General features: G+C 34.5%; 1 pseudogene; it reads right to left on the bottom strand.

The window, feature by feature from the left end:
* Positions 1 to 3,632: 3,632 nt before the first annotated feature.
* LOC133867430 (beta-amyrin 28-monooxygenase-like) lies at positions 3,633 to 6,203 on the bottom strand (annotated as a pseudogene).
* Between the last annotated feature and the right edge of the window lie 698 nt (positions 6,204 to 6,901).

Raw genomic sequence — 6,901 nt, 5'->3', positions numbered from 1 at the left:
CCTCAAAATTTTGTCCTAAAAGATATAGAGAATTTTTAGTTGGTACGATTATTAAGCATTACTTGCCTTTTTCATATGTTGAATATGATGGTGTAAAAGAAATGCATAGATACTTGCATAGTGATGTACCATTAATTAGTAGAAATACTGCTAAGGCTGATTTAATTAAGATGCATATATCGGAGAAACAAAAGTTTAAGTCTTTGTTTAATGTTTGTCCTGGGAGGATTAGTTTGACATCTGATTTGTAGACTTCTTTGACAACCGATGGGTATATTTGCCTCACTGCACATCTTATTGACAAGAATTGGGTATTATCTAAAAGGGTGTTAAGCTTTTCATTCATGCGTCAACCACATAATGGTGCATTTTTTGCTAAAAAGATATATAGTTTGCTAGAAGAGTAGAGGATTGATAAAAATGTTTTCTCTATAACATTAGATAATGCTTCTGCGAATGATTTGTGTATTGTGAATCTCAAACCAAAATTAAACATGAAAAATGTCCTCCTTGTGAAGGTGAGTTGTTTCATATGCATTGTTGTGCTCATAATCTTAATTTGATAGTGCAAGATGGATTGAAAGAGATCAATGGTGCTATTGACGCCGGAACAAAATAGCGATTATTCTGCAGGCTAATCAACAAGTAATTTGCAAAGAAGAAAACAGGAATATTCACCCCAAAAATAGAGAGAAAACTCTGAATTCGATAAAATTATCAATAAACAACTGTCGGAAAAACGCCCACAAGCCGGGCTTAAATAGCTAAAAATTAGGTCTTTAGCAGAATTTTGCCAAAAATAACAAAATCCCGAAAACCCTAATAAAATAAAATACGGAATAAAATAAGTAGTCTGCAAAAATCTGGCTCAAATCGAGTTCAGAATCACCTCCTAAACGATAAACGAAAAATTACCATAAATGGTAAAAAAATATCTAAAATTAGGGTTTTGAGAATGAAAACAGCAGATTTTGGGGCTCAAAACGAGGCACACCGAGCATAGCTCTGTGGCCACGACGTGCGCGCCGAAGAGAGCTTTCCGAATTTGGGTCATATGCGCGAATCGGATACTCGTAGCCAAAGTTATGGCCAAATTACTGCAGCGCATCCGAAAATTGCTCCAATTAGGCCCGATTACAATTTCTTGCCAATTTTGCGCTGATCTGCCTGCTCTAGGTAACTCAGCGCCATTAATGTGCAATCTGACAGCTCAGCATCGTCTGACTCGGATCCTCCCGCATCAGCTATCCAAAAGATTCGAGATAGTGTTAAGTATTTTAGAGGATCACAAATGAGAAAACAAAGTTTTTTTCATGCTATCAGTCAAATGTCATTGGACAATAATAAGGGATTAAAACAAGATGTGTCAATTAGATGGAATTCAACATATCTTATGCTTGATAGTGCAATTCATTATAGGCGTCATTTTGCTTATTTGGAGATGACTAATAAAAACTATACGTTTTGTCCTAATACACTTGAGTGGGAAAGGTGAATGATATCAGTAATTTATTGGGTTGCTTTTATCGTGCTACATGTGATTTTTTCTGGTACCAAATATCTCACAGTCAATCTATAATTTCCCGTAATTGCATTGATTTATGTGAACTTGAAGCAAGAACTTGTCAGCGAAGATGGGTATAGGAAATTCATGGCAAGTCAAATGATCTCTAAATTTGAGAAATATTGGTCAAAACTCAGTTTAGTGTTGGCCATTGCAGTTATCTTAGATCCTCGTTACAAGCTGCACCTTGTAAAGTACTACTATACGAAAATTTATGGAACTGAATCTCAAGAGTATGAGAATATGACGAAAACGTTAACCAAACTTTTTATGGAGTATAGTGCTCCTACGACTTCAAGCTCTACAGTTGTTCAGCCCCAAGAAGACTTAGATTGGGAAAAGGTATATAATATCACAAGTTTCTTAGCTTGTTAGTAACTTAGTATATATACTCATAACCACTTACTAATTTTATGTTTATATATATTATCTCTTTTCATGTAGGAATTTCTAGCATCTGATGGAGTCGATGCTGATGCAAAAAAGACTCACTTAGAACTTTATTTGGATGAACCCAAGTATTTGGAGAAGAATACGACATTTGACATCCTTTCATTTTGGAAAGGAAATGAATTTCGTTATCCTGAAGTAGCTGCCATGGCCCATGATATTTTGAGTATTCATATTTCTATTGTTAATTCAGAATTCACTTTTAGTATTAGTGGACGTGTGATTGATCAGTATAGGAGTTCACTCGAGCCTGATATTGTTGAGGCATTGGTTTGCACTAGAGATTGGTTATATGGAGAGCAAGGAGTTATTTGCATATTTAATTTTTTTTCATTTACTTGTATTTTTTTTATCTTACTTTAATGACATTAATTTCTTTTATCTTTTGATATAGAACAAACTTTAATGAAGGTGGATAACGAAGAATATGATGTTTTGACATTGGATAGTATCAGGTCATGTGAGATCCCTTGTTCTTTCTTTTGTTTTTATGTTATTGTTCGTGTTTTAGCATGGTCTTCACAAAATAGCTAAAGGATTGTACTTCAGGATCACATATTTTGGCATGAACCATACTGAAAAAACAAACACTTGATAGAAATTCTCCATATCTGATTATCATCCTCTGTTTTTGAGCCATAGAGAAAATCTTCAAAACTTTTTCACCTTCCAATGTAATTACTTTGTTTTTTTCCTTTAGGTATTGGAGTTGAATGACAAAGATGTGCATGTCAAACTAACCTACGTTGGACTCAATCTGATGGACAATGAGGATATTTGTGAGTCATTCAAGGAATCAAGAGTGGACAATTATGATGAAATGATATAATTTTTTGTATTTGTATTTGTAAATTTGTAATGATGATGTAGTTTTTTTTTTTTTTATTTATTTGATTAGACAATTAAACATATTAAGTGATTTAGTGCTAGCCTACTAGGAATTTAATTTCTAAAGATGAATTGCTAAAACTATTATTATTTCATTTAAATATCCAAATATATATATATATATATAGCTAAAACGGTTCAATCGGGTCGTGTCGGATCGTCCTGATGCGACCCATTATGTTAAACGAGTTTCACGCGTACAGGTCGTGTCAAGTGACCCGTGAAATTGCCGTGTCGTATCTGGAGCCACAACTCGTTAACATAAACGGATTGTGTTTGGGTCTAATTTAAATAGGTTGCAGGTCATAAACGGGTCAACCCGCAGACACGGGTCGTAAACGGGCCAAGTCCCATCAACAGCCATGAGTCTTTTAAGTTGAAGCTGTTAACGGCTTAAAAGCCATTGAACAATTCGTGACCTATGCCGATTGATAAAGGAAAAAGAAGCTCAACTTGGTTTTTCTGATGGAAATTAAAACACAACAACACCAATTAGATTTTCTGAATAACAAGCTTAGTTTTGAAGGCATGTTTGTCATGAATAGCTACCATAAGACGTTGTGGAAGTGTTGCACTCTTATGGAAGGAAGTTGTAGACGTACGTAGAAATTCAAAATTTTAGTAACAAACATATTAATGCAGTGGTTAGAATAGTACGAAAATAAGTTTCTTTTCATTTCAAATAAAATAGATAGCATTTATTTCAATATCAAGATTTAAAGGTGGTATATCTAACAGGATACTGTAGATAATTTCATATTATTTAAATTAATATAATTGTGCAACAACCGGCCAGCACGTTACAAAGGAGAGAAAAATATCGGTAAAAACAGAAGAAATTAACAAAATGAAATCATATCAGAACTATTATAAAATCAGAAAACCTTTACTTATAATTGTGGAGAGGGGAAAGCCTAACTGGGAAGCCTTTTGCTGGAACGGGAGCCGACTCGATTTTTGTTTTCTCATTCGGAAGAATTGGTTCCCATTTGAACATTTTCACTACGTAGTGGAGGAAGACAAGAACAGTCACTCTAGCATACTGCTTTCCTGGGCACATTAGAGGACCTGCCCCGAAAGAAACATATGTGTAAGGAGAAGGTCCATTTTCTTCATATCTTTTTGGATTAAACCTTTCTGGCTCTGAGAAGTATTCAGAGTTCTTCTGGGTCGAACCCACACTCCAATATATCTGAAAATCAAAATTAATTTGTTATATGGCAAATTAATGAAGAAAATGAAGTACTAGCTAGAATATTGTATAGAATTAAGAAGGTCACGTACGTACCTTCCAACCCTTGGGAATGACATAACCTTCGTAGGGGATATCTGTCTTGGCTTCTCTAAAAGCACCTTGAACAATTGTTCTATGCCTCATCACTTCGCTCACAAAGTTCCAAGTATACTTCATTTTCTGTATGTCATCCCAACATAGCACTTCTCTTGGCTTCATTAGCCCTATGATCTCTCTTTGCTCTATCATGCAAAACAAGTAGTTCTACGTCTAAGATATTTCCTAAATATATTAAAGGCTGCATGTATGCCACATGCATGTATATATTTATTGTGATGATTTAAATAAAACACAAATTTCAGGTGTTCAGTAATTTATTTGAAATAAGTAATTATTTGTGGAATCAAATCAAAATTGATTTTTATCCTGATTCCTATTTCTTATGAATAAATAAGGTAAAATTCTTGTAATGACCCAAGGAAAAGCGCTAGCCACATTTGCGTTATTACTCCAAAAGGTCTAGTCAATTTAGAGCTTTCCTAGAATCCATTATAAAGCCTAGTTTCACCTAATAACTAGGCAATGTGGGACTTAGCACTCATTACTATCTTTATAAACCACACACTCTATGTAGACTACTCATCTTCCCAATATGGGACTAGGGTGTTATAATTCTGATTAAGGGTTCTTAGCCTAGTTCTATAAATACAAGAGTAATTTTGAATACTCATTTATCATCTCATTCTCATGCCACTGGGTTTATGTACCAGTGCCTATCAGCTTTTAAATTTTGTACTTTTTAATAAGGACGGATCCAAGAGCTACTAAGTACTATTATCAGCCCAATAAAATAAGAAATAAGTATGTAGCATTGCTCTAAATACAGAGCTTGTGTATTTCATAAAAAAGGCATTCTCTGATTAATTAGCTTGAGCAAATATATATATATAACTAGAAGTAATTTTGAATTCTTTTCGCAGGCGTATTTTGAGCATTATATTTGTTTTGTATGCTAGCACGCACTACGATGGAGCTAGTTTTGTATAGATGTATGAATCAATTTTAATTTTTTTTGTTAAAAAAAAAAAAAAAAAATTAATACCTCTTACAACTTCATTATAGAGATGAGGCATCTCAGCAAGATATTTCATAGAGAAAGTGATGGTGGCAGTCGCAGTGTCATGGCCCCCAAACAGAAATGCCAAAATCTTATCTGCAATCTCCAATTCTGTCATGAACCCGCCGTCGCCGCATGGCGAAACAATCATTTGTGATAGCACGTCCTGTGTTGGAGACGCCAAATTATTTGCTAAAGCGTCCCTCCTCTCCTTAATAATCATATAAATCTCTTTCCTAAGAGCTTCTGCTGCTTTTATTGCATGATAAAATGGTGTTCCCGGGATGTTTAAATGTAGAGATAGTATGCCGTTAGTGAGATTATTGAAGTGGCACAAAAACTTGGACAATTTCTCCGTGTCATCGATGCTCATAAATAAATGGCAAGCTAAGGTGAACGTGTGCACTTTCACTAGAGGATGTACCTTAACTTGATCTTTGCCTTGCCAGTAATTCTTTAAGTGGGTTCTTGAAATGGAGTCAATTGATGCCACAAATTTGTGAACCTCACTGAACTTGAAAAACGAGGATATGAACTTCCTAGCCTTGGCATCATCATGTTCAATGGGCACGAGTGCCGTGGAGGGGAAGAGCTTTTGAACCGAGGGAGGCCGCCAACGTATGAACAACTTGCCATCATTTGAAAAGATGAATCGATTTGCGGCAGCACCAGAAAATATGATGAAATTCTGACCAAGAATAGAAGTTTTGAATACTTTTGAGGAGTATTTGCTTGTTCTCTTTGAGACAAACTTTTCCACTGCTCCCCTCTTGGAGCGCAGCCAAAAATTGAAGGGTTTCACCAATGATTGGCCAACCGAAACTTCCCGGAGGGAGGGCTGGGCTGGTGCGAGTGACATTTTCTTTGGTTTTATAAGCTAAGGAACAAATACCAAAATAAATGGAAGAAGCCAAGAATAGGGAAATCAAGGAGAAGAAGATGAGCTCCATGTTGGGTACGTTGGCAAGTGTGACATAATTAGTTTGCTACTTTCTTATGTATAGGATTAATAAAATGATGTCCAAAGATGTAAATAGTTGTAAATATTAATTACTTTCTTGACTTTAAATGTTCATAGACTTGTTTACAAATTAATTCGAATATCAACTTTTTCTTCTCTCTTTTAATAGCCGGAAAGCTAGTAATAAAGTCTCTAAAAATGCTAAATGACCCCACCCTAAATTTTAATGAGCCCAACTTTAAATTAGAGTGATTTTTAACTGCCCACTTTAAATTATAAAGAACTACCGACTAATCTAACAAAACTTCATTAACCAAACCTTTCAATTAATTGGAAGTTGTTTGCTATTATTCAGTTTTTATAATTTCAAATAAAAATTAGGAAAAAAAATTGTAAAATCAGTCTATGCGGATTACCTGATTTGCAATAAGCTCCATGTGGTATCGAAATGTTCTAAAAGCTCCTTGTGGTATACATAAATAATAAACACATGAAATATTTTAAAAAAATTTAGTAAATGAGACCCAACATGTGTAATATTTAATTATTTCAAATCTCTACTTTAATATCATGGTAAACCACCATATATAAAGAATTAGTTTGGAATATTATTTGAAAGCTACCGGATATCGAAGTCCGGAAAGTGTTTAATTTAGTGAGATGGCAAAATTCTCAATATAAAAATAT

This window comes from Alnus glutinosa, chromosome 4 (assembly GCF_958979055.1).
Source record: "Alnus glutinosa chromosome 4, dhAlnGlut1.1, whole genome shotgun sequence".
NCBI classification, from domain to species: domain Eukaryota; kingdom Viridiplantae; phylum Streptophyta; class Magnoliopsida; order Fagales; family Betulaceae; genus Alnus; species Alnus glutinosa.
Note: the sequence above shows the minus strand (reverse complement) of the source record. Positions and strands in the feature narration are given on the sequence as shown.